The 18,042-nt window shown below is 41.6% G+C and overlaps 1 protein-coding gene across 4 annotated transcripts in view; it reads right to left on the bottom strand.

Moving 5' to 3' along the window:
• The window catches only part of ADD3 (adducin 3), a 101,118-nt gene that overhangs the window by 33,969 nt on the left and 49,107 nt on the right, over positions 1-18,042 (bottom strand). Inside the window, exon 3 of one of the 4 annotated variants that reach the window (XM_014958763.1) lies at positions 13,271-13,369. The exons of the other annotated variants lie outside the window; for them this stretch is intronic. The gene's annotated coding sequence lies outside the window, so the exon portion shown is untranslated. The remainder of the gene's footprint in view (positions 1-13,270; positions 13,370-18,042) is intronic. 4 annotated transcript variants of the gene reach the window in all.

Here is an 18,042-nt window from a genome sequence, read left to right as displayed (position 1 = left end):
CTGTAGCAGGTGCCCTCTGCACCTCCACATTTACAGCCCTGCCTGCCAACATTTAGCAGCACAAGCAGTGGGGGGAAAAAACACAACCCAAGCCTAGAACGATGGTTTGATGTATCCAATATGCTCTGCCACATGGCATAAATGCTATTTGCATGTGTTAAGTCACATAAATGAACTTGTATGCTTAACCCTGTAGACCCAAACTACTCGAATAATTCGCATTTTGGTACTCCTTCACTGTTGTGTGACAGTTTTTAATGATGGAGAGAGTTATCCAGTTACTACCATGCAGTGATGCGTTGATGGAAGACAAAACCACTCTCAAAAGCACAACATCTAGTTCAGATCCAAGGTCCCTCTTGCCCAGTATCAAACCTCCTGCACTGAGGAAAGGCTGTATGTAACTGGGCTCTCTCCATCGCTACATTGCATGACCCTTAAGTAGTCAGCAGTGTAGAGGCTTCTTTGCTTCACTCCATAGAGTAACGTTTCCTTATTTTATTAGCAAATTGTTAAAGTTGTGCAGACAATAAGAGCATTTTGAGATTATACTGTTCTTTACACAAGCACTCAAGTCAGAACAAACCCAGTCACACAAGCAAACTGGATACAGAGAAGTCAGCAGAGGAAGAATTCAGGGTTTGTGGGTGAAATGATGCACACAGGTACTCCTGCACCGCACCAGGAAGGGGGTGGCTGCAACCGTGAAAAACACAAGAAAGCACTGAGACATCAGGGCAGAAGAGGGGGGTTTATATCACGTGTTGATTATTCACTATAAATCCTCCTTTAATGCTGGACACAGTTCACCACACCAGTTATCTGTAACAGTATGACAGAAGCAAATATCAACTATTAATTTGTAACTTTAAGGAAACAGAATAGATTCTGTCAATAAACCTCTTTAAGAGGAGATCAGTTACCCACAGATATCACACTGGTTTCTTTTTTACCTTTCCCTAAATTTGTTTTTCTTTTGCAAGAGATTTTTCTGTGCAGTAGTTTTATTTTCTCCTTTTATTTATTTGTTATTTTTAACAAGTACCCAATTCACTGCAATTTACCAGAGACAGTTTTAAAGCTGAGTGATATTTTGCGCATATATAAGTTTTATTTACATATGTACGCATATGCATATATTTTGAAATAACATTAATCTGCACTCTGGAGTGCTGATAGTTGTCACCTCTGCTCGGGTACACAGGGTGAGTGGTCCTATGAAATGGCATGGAGTCCATGGATGGGGACTATTTCCAAGGCAATTAAAAAAAATCACCTCCTTAAATCGAGTAAAAACACTAGAACAGCTAATAAATTAAATTATTTGGTAAACTGTAAATAGCTTCTATACTTACTAGACTTGACAAGTGTGTCAGTCCTACCTCACACCCACTTTTCCTCTGTTTTTCTTTCATCTTCCGTATTATACTGAAGTTCATGAAAAAGCACAGTAAAAATGAGCTCTATGATGAGAAACCAAGTTTCTCTTGGTTTAAGCTGTTTTTCTACAGCAGCATTAAATTAAAATTTCACACACAGGATATGAGAGCTCTCAAAAATATATGAACACCCAGCTTAAATAACCTGCTTCTATCCAAAGGTAAGACTGCTGTCTGGGAAGAGAGTCCTCCCTGCAGCAGAAAGCCAAGGAGACGTACAGGAGCTGCCAGGGAAAAGAAAACCTCTCCCTATGACACATGGACAAACCTGCTCTCACAGAAAGAACAAATGCACTGAATGACAACAATGGAAATGAAATTACTTCCTCCTCTTCAAAATTTTTCTGCTTATTCCCCCTTTGCTCCAGGGTAAAAAATATCACCCACCGCTCGCAGAAAACCCTCTCCCACCTCCGCTGCTCCAGAGGATTTGGTAAGGACCAGAGCAGCATGAATTGCTGCAGATTTTCAAGTTGCCAGCTTTCTGAAGCTGTATTCCCTTAAAGGGTTTAGAACTTCTCCAAAGAAAAAGGATGTGAATGCAGAAGACCTCTGGCAGAGGAGCCTGCACAGCGATGGCAGCAGCATTTGCTCGTGACCACCCTCAGCCAACTCACGGGCAGCACCAGGAGCGCTCCACCTGCAAGAATTCACTCAAGTCTCCTTTGCAAGTGATTTCTTTTGGCAAATCCAAATGAAGATAAGAGCACTGATTCTTTCCCGATGCCACCTCGAAGCTTAGACTGCTTCGATGCATAGAGATGCTTAGAGTGCTTAGATGCACAGAGAATAAACTATGCCTCCAAATTTAATAACTTCAAAAAGTACAATAAGAACATACCTATTAAAATCAACTCGAAAGAGCAGTTGTAGATGCTGAAAGCACACAAGCATGTGCGTAACTCCAGCGTGCCAGCAGCCATGGGACCACAGGGAGGTCCAGGCACCCCAGGGCAGATCCCAGCAGCACAACCCTGATGGGCTCTCCCAGACTGGCAGGGACTTGGGCTCTCACTGACCCTGTTACTCTCTTTTATAGATGACAGCATTCACCCACCCATGTCACACCCGTTTGGATGCTCGGAACAAAACTTGTAAATATCATTAACAAGTATTTACGTATTTCAAAGAATCCATCAGTGATCTCAGCACTTACTGGGCATTAATATTTTATCTTTATCCATTCCTGACACTAACTGATACCCTGCAGAGTTAGTATCAATATGGGATACAAGTAAACTACACTGGCAGAGAAAAAATCAGCGTATTTGTGTTTGACCTTACTTAAGTCAAGGAACTTAAACCCCAAATATGTATTTTGGTTCTATATTAAAACCAGAAATGAAGACACGAGACATAAATATCAGTTTTCAATAGGAATAACTACTTGTCTTTTTTGGTTTTAAGGATTTGGATGAAATGCAAATACTACAGCACCAAAGCAACTTCAACTTTTGGTTTTTATGACCCAGCTCTTATTCATGGTACAAAGAGACAAGAAAAGAACTCAAGAGAGACAGGGGTACAGAATAGGACAGTATTTTGAATTCATCTAGTTTCAGAGATATTTGGGATGTCGGTAATGGAAAAGATAGTATTTTTCAAAATATTGTAACTTTAAGAAAATAAAAAGTGGTTTTTGTTTTTGTTTTGTTTTTTTTTTTAAAAAAAGACTTATCTCTGCTTATCTACATAATCACTTGCGGCTAAGTTGCCTAAAAATATTTCACGAGTCATTAGACAACAGAGTGCTAAATTAAAAGATTACGTTCTGTTAGTACTTATCCGTATTAAGCCGTGAAAGTACGCAAACACCCCCCCCAACCTCCCCATACACAAGCAATGGCTGAAAAATCTCCCTAAATCCTTTGAAAAAGATGAAACCTGGGTTCCTCTAGAACAAACTAAGAACTTATCTGTGAGAAAAAAAGCCTCTAACTGGAAAAGCTGATTGCAGTCAAAATCTTTCACATTTTGCAACGCTATTTCTCTCCCTCTCTTGCAATGCAAAGCCTCCAGCTTCCCCTCCTGACTCTTTTCTTGGGCTTCCTCAGAACTGTACGGATGCAGGGGAAAAGCAATTTCACTCTTTATGCAGACCTACATAGAGTTTATGGAGTAGAACCACCAAGTTTGTAATTAATTTTTTTTTTTTTTTTAAAATCCCACTGATTTACACCAACCTGGAAAGCAGCATTTGGAGTAACCAAGGCTACTCGGGGCAATCTGCAAGAGCCCTCCTCGGCCAGCAGTACAACGTGTGACATTAGATAGCAGGGAAAACTCTGATCGATCCCAGGGCACATCAAAAGCCTTCCTGATTTATGGCAGTTTGATTATGCTGAGAAATGTCATGGTCAAAGCAGCTGCCTCCTGGGTCCTGCTGGAGGGTCAGAGTCTGTGATGGTGGGCAACCCAGATGATGGACACGAGGCAACTGCTGGATTTTACAAATGTTTACACGAACAACCAATCTCCTGTATGGCAGCACGCAGCCAGACCTTTTTATAGCCCAAACCCAGCAAGTTCCTCCTCTTCACATCAAATCCTGACCTTTACCACCACCAACAACTCCGTGCAGACCCCGTTTGAGACCACCACCACCACGCATTGACCATACAGAATTGTAGCTCAACACCCTCTGTAACTTGTAAGCGAGGAACGGGAAACCTGGCCAGAGCTAATCTCAGAGTGGGGACATTGGTAATTGGAGACTTGAAGAAAAGATGAAATTGTGCCAGGTCTTCGATCATAAAGTCTTCAGGACAAATTGTATCTTCATTTGCGTTATGCACCACACCCTGCACGATTCCCCCCAGTTCATCTTGGGATTTCTGAGTCACTCTACTGTAAATTTAAATAAGGAGCAATACCATAAATCACATTAAGGCACATTAGTATCAGCTTGACCATGTCAAAATAAATTGGCCAGCTTCTCAGAAAGGAATTTTAACATTTTACGGACCTATACATACATTCTCACATTAAACAGAAAACAACAGCATTTGAAAAAAGCTGATTTATGATAGTTATCGTCAAAAACTAAGAATGCTTTAGGAAAAACAACAAAATTGCATATACTGATTTCACAGATGAAGAACAAGCACAGTGGGAATGTTATGGTTGTCTTAGGATTTTCAATTGTAATTTTAAAATAGTCCTTGTAGGGCTCAATGAAGCTGTGAGAGAACTGCTGCCAGCTGAGCCCAGGCCTGACTGTGCAGCAGGCACATTGCCACTGACTGCCCATGAGAAGCATGGAAGAAAACGTTGGCATCTCGAGAAAAAAAATCTACACATTTACTCTAGTATATGCTCAAAAAACCCAAAAAGCTACAAATTGAGATGTAGAGAGGAAAGGCTCTGTTGGTACGACTTTTAACAGCATGTATCAGCCATGGGATGGCACAGAGGACAAAATCCTGTAAATCACTATTCCCAAATTATACTGACAATGTCTCTTCTCACCTCATTCAGTCTCAAACGGATCGTGCTTTTTGCTGCGTTAGCAGGATTAGTTTTGCTTTAATATATGGGACAATTTTTCCCCTCCTTGGTCCATTTGCAAACATAAATGTTAATGTATGTTAAAACGTAAAATGAAAAAAGTTAACATGCAGAATTTGATCAAGGTTATGGTCAAATGCTTAATACGTACAAAATTATCACCTTTAGAGGACTTAAACACACCTTATGCCACAATTTTTCATGTTTTCCTGGTTGGCTTGAGGCAATCCTGCCCCTCCCAACTCATGTTTCATCCCCCCACCTCTAAAATGCCATCCCCAGCTGTGCCAGTGAACCTCTCCATGAAGCTGGGGTCTAAACTGGATACACAAAGAGATCAGGGTTAAAAATGATGTGTGGGAGGAGGAGGACAGGGGAAAGTACAGAGCAGAGAAGGGCCACATGAAAGTTCAGGGGGCAGCCAGGGCCTCCTTCTTGGAAGTTTAAAAGGCAGCTACTTAATTAGCTGCATTCAAAGCATGTTGCTTTAATTATCCTTCCCAATGAAATCCCTAGGATTTATGGTGGTGCAGGAACACTTATTCCTGTCTTTACCTACATTGCTAATATGGTCTTCAGCTTGCTTCAAAATAATGAAAGAACCCAACCAACTAGTTGGTATTTAACTAGTAAACACAAAAAGTTTCATTTACAATCAAAGCTTAACCTACATAAATATGTACATTAATCTCAATTGACTTAACTTACATTTGACCTGCTTCTCATCTCTGCCACCCTTTGCTCATGGTACCAGGAAAGCAAATTGAATTTAGAGAGCCAAAGGTCTTCTACACCTTCAGGAATGGAAAATGACTCCACTGAATTTCAAGGAAGCCAGGCTGAAGCCGGAGGGTCACTTTGGATGTAACCACAGCACTGAGCAGAGAACAGCTGTGCCCAGAGCAGCAGCCAGCGTGGCCCTGAACAAGCACTGAAGATTTACTAAGGAAAGCTTTGGTAGGACACACAGTGACAAATGTGCTGAGTCTGCATTAAGCACAGTAGAAAGATTAGTTTTTTAAAAGTTGAAAGCAGAAAATATAAGTAGTGCATAATTAGGTTACTATTATTTTTCAGTGCAAGCAAGCAATTACCTGCTTTTATCCCATAATTCTCCATCATCACTCGTAAGTACTGAACACTCCACAACAGACTACTCCAGTATCACCCAGCACAGACGCATCCTGGCACGCTGCACAAAATCCTGGGCACTTGCGAACATCTGCGATGGTTTTTTCTGGAATGCAAAGCCAGCCTGACACCGAACACTTCTCCTTGAGATTTAAACTGTCCTCTCTTCCGTCCTGAGCAGTTGCATGAAGTGTGAATAAACTGGCAGATTTTCATGTCTAAAGAGGAGCTGGTCCAATGTACCAGGGACAGAATTTCCTAGCAGCCAAGGTGGCACAAACACCATCCACCACGGGCAGCTTCAGGAGATGCTTATCTGCTACTGAAGCATTGTTTTGCAGTGAAGGAAAGCTTGGTTTCTCTTCGAGGAGAAACAAACCGGGTACTTGAATGAGTTTTGGCACCAGTGACTCAGAAGTCCAGTTGGGAAGACTTCGGTTACAATTTTGATGGCACATGCACCCTTTGATCAGCCACACGTAGCAGGAGAGACCCTCCCTCGAGTCCTTCTGCAAACAACTCTGCCATTTGTGACTTCTGCTGGGGTTTTTTGTTGATTTCAAGAATATTCTGACACCAACAAATACATTAGATGCATCTATCTCTTAGATAAAACTATTTCAATATAATGTATTATGACAAAAAATCATGAAATAACATAAAGTTGTTTTATTTGAATTTCCAAAGCTCATTTGTAAAACTCACCTGAAAATGGCATTTGCCTGTTTGCAATTAAAGCTGCTTATGTTTATACTGAATGCAAGTATGGGACATGTTAGCTGTTGAGGGATATTCCCCATGGGCTGAAGTTCAGAGTCTGAGTGCAGAGAGATGTGGGGGCAAATTTTTTGCTGAATTACGTAGTTATGAATCAAAAGCAACCAATTTACAATTGCTGTAAAAATGACATTACGTTCTGAGCGTTAGTGATGCTTATTTTTTTAATATTTTAATAACTCATGGAAATGATCCTAGGTGAAGAGAGTATTTCAATTTATACCATAAGAAAGTTACTGATAATTCAAAAAAATGTCTGAGGATATACAGATTACATCTGCTTGAGGAGTGAAAGTAAATCACATCTTTTCTATGGCTTTCTATGGTTATCTTGTTCACTTATGTGTTGGGGTATTTTTTTAAACATCTGTAAAAACCAAACACTGTTCAAGGAATTAAAGATCTCTGTATTGATGTAAGAACATGCCAAAAAATATCACAAAACTTGATTAATCAAGTGCAGAATAATAGGTGATTAGACTCCTGCCAAAGGCTCATTCACAGCAGTTTCCCCCGAGAGGCTGGAATGCTGCAGAGGACGACACTGACCCGGGGGAGCCAGAGCTCTGCATTAGCCACAGTGGGGACATGAATACACCCCATCTTTTTTGAACTCATTTTCTAATTCAAAAGGGAAAAAAATGAATCTGCAGGACAAATCTTGTCTCAGGAGTCTGGTCTCGGTTTCTGGAGGAACAGCAGTGGATGCTGCTTTTAGAGTTGGGCAGTACTTTTTTTTTTTCCTTTAAGATGCATTATTCTGGTAATTTATTGCATTGTTTTGGGCAGGGAGATGGCTAGATTTCTGGTTTTTTATCTTAATTATTGAGTGGTGGTTCCACAGCATGCACTGGAACAAGGATTTAAAGGTGCTATTGGTGGGTTGCTGAGGGTTTTTTGTTTTGTTCTTTTTAAATCTCTGGCAAATTGCTACGGGATTTTGATTTCTGCCTGCCTCATCAGTATTATGCTCTCTCTCTGTGATAAATTATCAAAGCTAATCAGAGTTTGTACTGCAAAGCAGTCAGGAAGAAGTGATGAAAAGCACGCAAAGTTTTGTGCTATATGAACAGACTTCCCTGAGACTTCTGGGTTCAAATTCAGAAAGCTGGAATTCATAATGAAAACCTCTCCTACCTGCTGCACAACCCCTGTCTCTCACAGAGCACAATTATCAAACTGGAAGATAAGATTTTATTACGTCTACCCTGTGTTCATTTTCATGTTACATTCAAAGTGTTGTTTGTAATTGGGTGCTATCAGACTAGAAGACTAGTGGTCTAGTGGAATGAACAACTTGTACCTCTGTTCAACCTCAGCATCAAAATCCTGCATCTTTCTCTTCTAACCAGGTACCAAAGTTTGTAACGCACAAGAGAGAATTATTTTTTACCTTTACCAATTTTGGCTTAAAGTAACCGATAGGTTCAAAAGCGAAGTGGCCGGAGCAAACACGTGCGAGGTGTGATCAGGTTGGATCTCATAGAGCAATATAGAGCATATAGGTGAACAACATAGAGCAATAGGTGAGCAACAAGCAGGTACCTCTCACTGACATGCAGCATAAGCCCACCATGAATGCAGAACCGAGTTCAGTCATTTAAAAAAGCCTCCTATGACAATTAAGCTGAAGCTATGAACAAACACTGTTTTGCAAACAAGGACAGTCAAAGGGCAACTCAGATAATCATATAAAAGAGCCAATACATGTCTTTCTTTTAACAATAAGTATCATTTGTGCCCATGGTGGTCGTACTTCCTGAAACATGAACAAACAAAACGACAGATATGTTTGGGAATTTGAATTTGCAGTATAAATTCAAAACCAGCATGAACTCTCAAAGCACACTAGAGGCTAGGCAATGCTGAAACTGGTACCTATAAATAGCATAGGCTCATACTTCTGAGAGGAGACAAGCATTCAAAATTCCCCAACAAGTGCCAGTGAACAACAACCTGAAAGAGTCAGTTCTACCTGAGCAATAAAAGCCACCAACAGAAGTGGGAATTGTACTAGTAGGGGTAAAATGGCTTGAAATTTTTAATTTTCTTCTTTCATTCCCTGTTGTTCCATTTCCAACTGCATCATTATCACTAACAAAAAGATAAATCAATTCAAATAATGATATTCAAATGATTCTGTGTAAAAAAAAAATAATAAAAATGAAACCCACATTTTCATTGTTATTCTTGCAGCTCATCTGACCTCAGTACAACCGTGACAAATGCTTGGTCAAGGAAAAAAAAAATAAAAGTAATGCTCAAACCAAAACAAAAATCTGAACAAATTGTTACATAGGCTCAGAGTATCAGTTAAGAAATATAGCTGCTCTGAAACATTTAATGAGAATACAAAAGGGCCTCTACAATAGTATAACCTTTGCCTCTGTCTGCTAGCATCACAGTTTACACGGTTTCCATGGAAACCCTCTGCAAACATATGAATGTTCTTGTTGCGTTAGATGTTGAACAGAAAATCCTTTGTGGCAACTCTGGAGGGCCATGGCCAGTGCCAACCTCCCGGCGGAATAATGCCCTTCACTATGCCTTGCCCAGCAGGCTCATGACACACTTGCTCACATGGCACAGCTGCTGCCATCGCTTGTTTTCTCTTAAATAAAATAATAATAATAGTAAAGAGAGAGGCACATCCTAACTTTTAAACAATTCTTCCCACATGGAGAGCCTGTTTTGCCCCCTGTCAAACTGATGGCAAAGTCTCCCGGTGTTGGACCTTCAGATGCAACCCAGGAGATGCAGAGTGAAGGCACTGACTGGGAGGCTTCCAGCAGGCTTCCAGTCAGGGTGCTGGGGAATACATTTACATAATGAGTAGACAGCTATCCAGCTAGGAAACGCCACAATTTTTCATCATAATGTGTTTTTCTCCAAATATATAAAAAAAAAATCCCACACATAAATTTCTCAGGATGTGACAGGTACACCAGTCCGAAAGAGAAAACCAGTTTCATCACTTTGTTGTTTCTTACGGTGGAACGATCAACAGATCTACAAATAACTCACGTACTGGATGGGCTCCTCCTCCAGCCACGGAGGCAGGAAACCTCTACCCAAGACAGTCCTAAATGTCATCAGGAGGGCTGGCTGCTTTTGCTGCTGTTAAGGGTGTGTGTGCAAGTGAAAGCTGAGAGACTAAGAAACTTGTTTCTGTTTCACGGAGGAGCAGCTACTGGCAAATACCTGAATGTCGTGTCCCGTCTGACTTTCCTCAAAATGCATGTCCACTCTCCAGCTCTCTGTATTTTACCAGCATTGAAATGAGTGTGTCTAAGGAAAATGCACCTTCAAGACTAATGGCACACGCAGCTGGAGCACACCTTGTTTGTAGATTAAAGCATTCCCCTATATCCTTATTCCTATGAAACAAGAAATTCCTACTACAGCAAGTTTGACTCTGATTTCTGGGAGATCAATGGCATAATTTATCTAATTGCTTACAGATGTGCAGAGTCTTGGGAAAGATGATGGCTCCAAAGGCTGCATTCAAGACAAAATCAGGTCTGAGGGCTCTGCACGGGAGGTGAAGACCCCCCTGTCCCATTCCATGTGGAACTGGAGAGATCAGGAGCTTTTTGCTTATAATCGGACACTTCACCTGCAATTCAGCCATTTCCAGCCACTCTTCCAGGCACAGTGACAAAAATCAATGATGTAAGAGTTTCGTCTTAAAAGCTGACAAATGAAGGAAGACAGATTTTGTAACAGGAAGAAAAAACAAACAAACCAAACACTTTTACTTTGACAACACTCCGTTTCTATGTTTATTTCCTTCCCTTTCACAGAGGGCAGCACCGAGGGGCAGCTCTCCACACTCCCTGGTGGCCACCCTCATCTGACACTCCCCACCAGCCCAGGCCCCCAAATTAGCACTGAGGGTGGCCAACCTCTCCTTTTAGCCTCCTGCCACAATGAAGTAATGAGGGAACTCAGTCGCAGCGCGTTGTTCTAATACTCTAATAGCCTATTGTTCTCTTGCCCTTGCCTCGGCGAGATAAAACACCGAAAGCCGGCAGTTTCCTGAGGGGAAGCGAATTCCCACCGTGCCTCGCAGGACGTTGGCCAAGGGCTTGGCTTCACGGGGGGCCAGCCCAACCCCACCACTCCACTCGGTGGGGAGATGGAGGGTTTGTTTTTGTTGGGGAGATGGAGGGTTTGGTTTTGTTCGCCGGCGGTTTGCAGGACCATCTGCTGGGCCAAGCGGTGGTGTGGCTCTTGCCCATCACCGCCCACAGGCCCTTCCCCCCGGATGTGTGCAAAACCACGTTGACTCCTTCTGCACGTGGCCATCACTATAAAGATACTACTCTGACAGTCCCACGGCTACAATTTGGCTCCTACATGATCATAGTTTATGATCTGCTCCCTGCCTTAAATTGTAGAAGGACTGAAAATATAAAAGGACTGAAAATATAATGGTTGCTACCAAGCTGCAGCAAGTTTCCAGGGAGAGGGGAGCCACAGTGTGGGCTCAGGGCAGAACAGCCTGACAGTGGGGCTGGAGCAACCCCCATGTCACATCTTCCAGGTCCCAGGTAATAAGGTTTGAGTACTGGGATGGGAGAAAGGGCACAACAGCCAGAAATCAAGCCAACTGTACAGGAAATGGTAAGATCGAGAAGTCACTCATTTTATATTTTCACCACATCCTCTCGTCCAATAAAGAAGTGTGCTGAACATCATTAACGTCCCGCTAATGAGACATCCAACTGCCCAAAACACAGCAATAATGAAGGTGAGCTCTGTTTCCACCAAATCTACCAGAAAGATCTGTAGGGGTCTGCTTTCCCACTGACAGGAACACATGACTCCCATTAGCCTGAACAAAGGGAGAGGGCATTCAGTGGGAGAGACATTCCCAAGGTTGTGTAACTGAAGGGAAGAGCCAGTACAGGCTAAGAGAAACCCTCCATCCCAGGACTACAGGGACAGCCCAAATTCTTTCATAATTTTCCCATTAATTTGTTCAACTTTTGTTGCAGTTAAGACTTTCTTGCTTTAGGCCAGTGAAAATACTCAGAACTATTCGTATGCTAAAATTATGGAAATGCAAATCAGATAGTGGGATGCCTAGCTCTTATTTTTAGGCTGAGAAAAAACACAAAAGTTCAGATATGCACTGTCTTTATCTTATTGCATTGTCCCTGCGTACTATTCTTGACTCCAAAGTATATGAATTCTTACTTCTGTAACAATGCAAATTTGTTGACAGGATGATAGGTTAAAGTTTATCTTTCAGGCTGCTTCCCTTGCACCAGTCAGAAAAATCTAGTTATGTCAATTTATGTCCCTTTCAGTGCTCAGCGAGGCGAGGAAATGGAGCAGAGTGCCAGAATGTGGAAACAATGCAAAAAACTAATGCCAGAACTGAGTCTCTGACTCCCAGCCTAAGCTCTGCCTGCCCTCACCACACTTTGGGATTAATACTGCATATCTCGACTGCATTTAAGAAAAACCTTAATTCCAGATGTTGAAAGCATGATTAACTAAAAGTTAAAAGCTTTTTCTTCATCTTTCCCCCATAATTCAACTTTATATATTTTAAAATATGTGGGTGCTTTGCCTTTTTTTTTTCCTCCTTGTTTTGAGGTTTGGCTTTTTTTTTTTTTGACACCAGAAAATTGAATTTCTTAGGCAATTTAAAAATAGTTGGTCATGTGTTTATCATAAGAAATCTGACGTAATCTAAGACTTTCACTGCTATTATAGTATATATTAATGAATGCTGCTCCATGCATTTTGCCATAGCTTTAAATGAGAACAGACTTCTCTGTTATCTCCCACTGCAATGAGTAATCCAGGAGAGTATCTAGTCTGCTACTACTCACACACAGGATAGAGTCCATTAGCACATACTCACAGAGGCTGAACTGCTTTGATACAATAAACTGTGGTGGGGAACTAGTGCCCCACCGGTGTAACTGTGTGTAACTGTGTGCCGGGTGCTGTGCTGCCCTTTAGAGCCACGTGTTACGATCTATCTTCCAAATTAAATCAAGATTACCTACCTGTTTGTGCTCAGCTGTAAACACAAACCAAAACCAAACCCAGCCACAAACCAAAACCAAACTTATTTGATTTATTTTATTTCACAGAGTTAAAATTAAAACCCCAAAGGCCAGTACAAGAATTCACGGTACCACACCGCAGCAGAATCAGCCCCGTGCCCAATGTGGTTGCGCTCACTTTAGCTGCCAGAATATACTCAAAATTCTGAGCCCAGTCCTACCAAGGCTGACATTCTCCTTTACTAAGTGGAAGCAAAATCAGATCACATTTCCTACGAAACCCACCACAACATGCAGAACAAGTGAGGCAAACAGAGTAACTGATTTATGGATTACCCAGATACTAACTACAGCAGAAACCCCCATTCCAGCACAGAAACTGTAACTCACCATTCATGGCACGACATCGAAGATAAAAATCACGCAAGTCTCAAATAGAAGAAAATCAAAACACAAGACAACTTTCTGCAGCATCCATCCCCAACGGTTCTGTCAAATACACAACGGCAATAGCACAAAGCATCTTTATGACAGGAATAAAAGGCTCTTTAAATGCTCTTTTTATTTTTTATTGAATGAACCCACTCTTACACAGAGTTCACGCAACGATGTCTAGAGCTTTAATACTGCCACATCACGTATTTGATTAGTCCACTGAGGCTTGTAAGTCACACATAGAACAATCTGAAATACTTATTAATTGCATGTAATTACCTCATGCGGCATGTTAGGTGCTTAACTAAGACACTGAATTGATTAGTATACTGAGATGTGTAGTTGTAAGAAAGATTAAAATCTTTTTGGTGTTTCACCATAACTGACCGAACACTTCTCTGCTCCCAGTCACTGGCAGAACCCCAAAGGGAGTTAAGATCCGAAGCCACAGACTCCTCCCAGCTGCAGCATTAGCATTTTGTGTGGTTGACTCTCCTCACAGAAATAGTAATCTTTACTAAGAGTGTTCCTCCCTCCAAGGAAGCACATTGCACCACACCTCCCAATTGTTTCAGAAGTACATATATACAAAGGCCATAGTTGAAAAAGATATCATCAGATGTGGCGAGTCCAGAGAAATCTTGTCCTAAATGTTTTTCAAGTTTAGTCCTGAGAAAAGGGTGGAGAAAGAAACCACAGCCACAAGATTCACAAACATGAACTCGTTTACAGGTTTGCAAAGCAAATCATGCCACCAGCCTGTCGTGTAACCCATAGGAAAATGCAGCTGCAGACTCTTGGGATCAAGATATTCACTGTTCTCTGAAATGGAGTTGCCCAGCTACTCTGAATTCTTCAAAACTGGTTGGTGGTTGGCTTTTTTTTGGCCACCTTTAATCTCTCAGACAGACGGGCAGTAGATTAAAGTGAATTAGGAAAGAACACGAAGCCAGAGCAGAAAGCAACCAGTTTCTAAACTTTAACAACTTCTTGCACTATGGGGCAGTTAAGAGCACTGTTCTCGTACATTGTTTAGTGCCTTGACATGGACACAGTTGGTTACTGGCCATAAAAACAACTGTAGCTCTATCATTTCTTAAATATTTACTAATAAGATACACCAGAGGACAAAACCCAGAACTGTATTCATGATATTCAGACCTTTCTGTCAAAACACAAATTGACAAAAAGATCTTCTGGTAAAAACACTCCAGAATGCTCTTACACTGGTTTTAAAGTACAGATTTGCCTTTTTTTTCCTCCCTTCCATCAAACACCACCCACTCTTCCAAACAAGTAAGTAATCCAATGTTGCACAGGAATTTTAATTGTTTCCATAACTTCTGTTACCTGCCAAAAAAGTACTTAGCGTGACATACACGGGCCAGGGTGCCTACGATACATGGATATTTAAAATAAAATATGAACACATATATATACACACAGAGTTACATATGTATAACATACGACTTATGTAATAGTTAACTTTTGTATAGCTATAAAAAACTAGAAGCCTTTCAAAGAGGCAGCCTTTATTCTTTGAAGTAGCAGCCCGGGTTGAAGCATGCTGACTCTGGCTCAGATTTCCAATGGAGTCACTGCAGCTGAACTTCCTGCTCCGTGTGAGCCAGGCTGGGGCTGGGGTCTCCTTGTGCACCAGGAGCCACCACAGATGCAAGTTCCCAGCGGAAACCCCTTGCATGAAAGGCTGGAACTGGGCTGTGCTCCTTTGTATTCGCTGCAAGGACAGTCACACACATCTCTGCAACAGCTCGGCTGATGCGGGTGCTGTGACTGAAAGCCTGGCTCCTTTCAAGAGTTGTGTAACTTGTTGACTCTCCTCACAGAAATAGTAATCTTTACTAAGAGTGTTCCTCCCTCCAAGGAAGCACATTGCACCACACCTCCCAATTGTTTCAGAAGTACATATATACAAAGGCCATAGTTGAAAAAGATATCATCAGATGTGGCGAGTCCAGAGAAATCTTGTCCTAAATGTTTTTCAAGTTTAGTCCTGAGAAAAGGGTGGAGAAAGAAACCACAGCCACAAGATTCACAAACATGAACTCGTTTACAGGTTTGCAAAGCAAATCATGCCACCAGCCTGTCGTGTAACCCATAGGAAAATGCAGCTGCAGACTCTTGGGATCAAGATATTCACTGTTCTCTGAAATGGAGTTGCCCAGCTACTCTGAATTCTTCAAAACTGGTTGGTGGTTGGCTTTTTTTTGGCCACCTTTAATCTCTCAGACAGACGGGCAGTAGATTAAAGTGAATTAGGAAAGAACACGAAGCCAGAGCAGAAAGCAACCAGTTTCTAAACTTTAACAACTTCTTGCACTATGGGGCAGTTAAGAGCACTGTTCTCGTACATTGTTTAGTGCCTTGACATGGACACAGTTGGTTACTGGCCATAAAAACAACTGTAGCTCTATCATTTCTTAAATATTTACTAATAAGATACACCAGAGGACAAAACCCAGAACTGTATTCATGATATTCAGACCTTTCTGTCAAAACACAAATTGACAAAAAGATCTTCTGGTAAAAACACTCCAGAATGCTCTTACACTGGTTTTAAAGTACAGATTTGCCTTTTTTTTCCTCCCTTCCATCAAACACCACCCACTCTTCCAAACAAGTAAGTAATCCAATGTTGCACAGGAATTTTAATTGTTTCCATAACTTCTGTTACCTGCCAAAAAAGTACTTAGCGTGACATACACGGGCCAGGGTGCCTACGATACATGGATATTTAAAATAAAATATGAACACATATATATACACACAGAGTTACATATGTATAACATACGACTTATGTAATAGTTAACTTTTGTATAGCTATAAAAAACTAGAAGCCTTTCAAAGAGGCAGCCTTTATTCTTTGAAGTAGCAGCCCGGGTTGAAGCATGCTGACTCTGGCTCAGATTTCCAATGGAGTCACTGCAGCTGAACTTCCTGCTCCGTGTGAGCCAGGCTGGGGCTGGGGTCTCCTTGTGCACCAGGAGCCACCACAGATGCAAGTTCCCAGCGGAAACCCCTTGCATGAAAGGCTGGAACTGGGCTGTGCTCCTTTGTATTCGCTGCAAGGACAGTCACACACATCTCTGCAACAGCTCGGCTGATGCGGGTGCTGTGACTGAAAGCCTGGCTCCTTTCAAGAGTTGTGTAACTTCTAATTTTTTTTTTTAATTTTTTTTTTTTTTTTAAGATCTTGGTCTGTCAACCCTTCCTTACACTACACGGTCTTTCTCACCACAAATAATGGCCCTGGTTTCAGTGGGACCTTTGAAATTCTCATCTTGTGGTAGAAGTAATTGCACAACGCAAGAAGCTGGTGGGGACATTTTCAGCATATTTGTACAACTTCATTTATTTAGTTATTAGGACCAGGTCTTAAAACAAACAAATGCTAGAGAAAGTTTTTGTTAAATAAACAATCCATTCTATGTATCAGACTATTTATAAATATACGATATGCAATTACAATGTATCAGTAAAATCCCTAGGAGAGTTGTAGTTATTTTGGCAAAAGAGCTTATAGATGTTCCCTTGGGTAAATCACATGGCAGCATAAGCCTGCTAGTAGGGGAAGCCTAACAATTTCCATAAAATAAAAGTGCATTTAGAACAATTTAATAAACAAGGGGAAAAAATATCTGTGGGACTTAACAGGGTGGAAGCTAGCAAAATATTATCTTCAACAATAGAAACTACATTTTTTTCCACTGATTTTTACAACTCAAACCAGTATGCTGCAGCTTCTGACACTACTATCACTCAGAATCTACTTTTGACAGCATTTTTTCATTCGTGATGGGTGGTTTGTTTTTGCATTGTTATGGGCTGGGTGAAGCCTCGAGGCAGACACGCAGCCCCGTTGATAACATGTGTATTTTCCAACCCCGTGATAAATTTCCCATAACTGCTGGCCTGGAACACAACTTTCAGCAACTTGACTGTTTCACATTTGGCTAAAGCACCACCACTCCATTTGATATAATAACTCCAGGACTAGAGATGGAAGACAACCATTTTCAGAACTTATTACTTTCAACGCCCAACTTTAGACTCCTATTTTCGGAAAATACTGACTGTCGCTTTCAGAAAGCCAAACCTCCCCTAACAAAATTTTTTTCAAGCTGGAAATCCAAAGCCAGAAATTACTTTTGAAAGGTGCAGTTCGAATTTGAATACCAACATCAACAGTGCTGGCTGTTACAGCTCAGGAGAGCTTTTATTTTGTATGCAAATCCTAATGAGGGTAAGTATCTCAGTACTTTTGCACCACTACTGCTGAGGCCTGCGCTGTTTTCAAAGCCTAAAAAACTTGCCTTTCACAGCTGCAAAGGAAATGACAAGAGAAGAAAAACACAGCCAGTGTATATCAGCAATTAATTCCATCCACAACTGCCCAGCTGTTTGCGCACGGAGGAACCGGCCTGTTTCCTCTCTGAGCTTTTGCCACTGAAAGCTGATCCGGCCCGTTCGGAGGCGCGGGCTGTTGGTAACGTGTTAGGAATGTGCGGAGAGCACACGGAGCTGAGGAAGAAGAAATGAAATCCAGACCAGTGCTCTGCATATCTGTGTTATGAGGATAAAGTTATCTGGGGAAGAGGGCGGTGGGATGGGGAGAGGGGATGAGGGAGCTGCCACAAAGCCAGGCTGAGCACACAGGGTGGACACCACTGTCACTGTCCAAGACAAGGTGGGACGGTCTCAGAGAC

This window comes from Calidris pugnax, unplaced genomic scaffold (genome assembly GCF_001431845.1).
Source record: "Calidris pugnax isolate Ruff unplaced genomic scaffold, ASM143184v1 scaffold4, whole genome shotgun sequence".
NCBI classification, from domain to species: domain Eukaryota; kingdom Metazoa; phylum Chordata; class Aves; order Charadriiformes; family Scolopacidae; genus Calidris; species Calidris pugnax.
The sequence above is the reverse complement of the archived record's forward strand: the minus strand, read 5'-3'. Positions and strand labels throughout refer to the sequence as shown.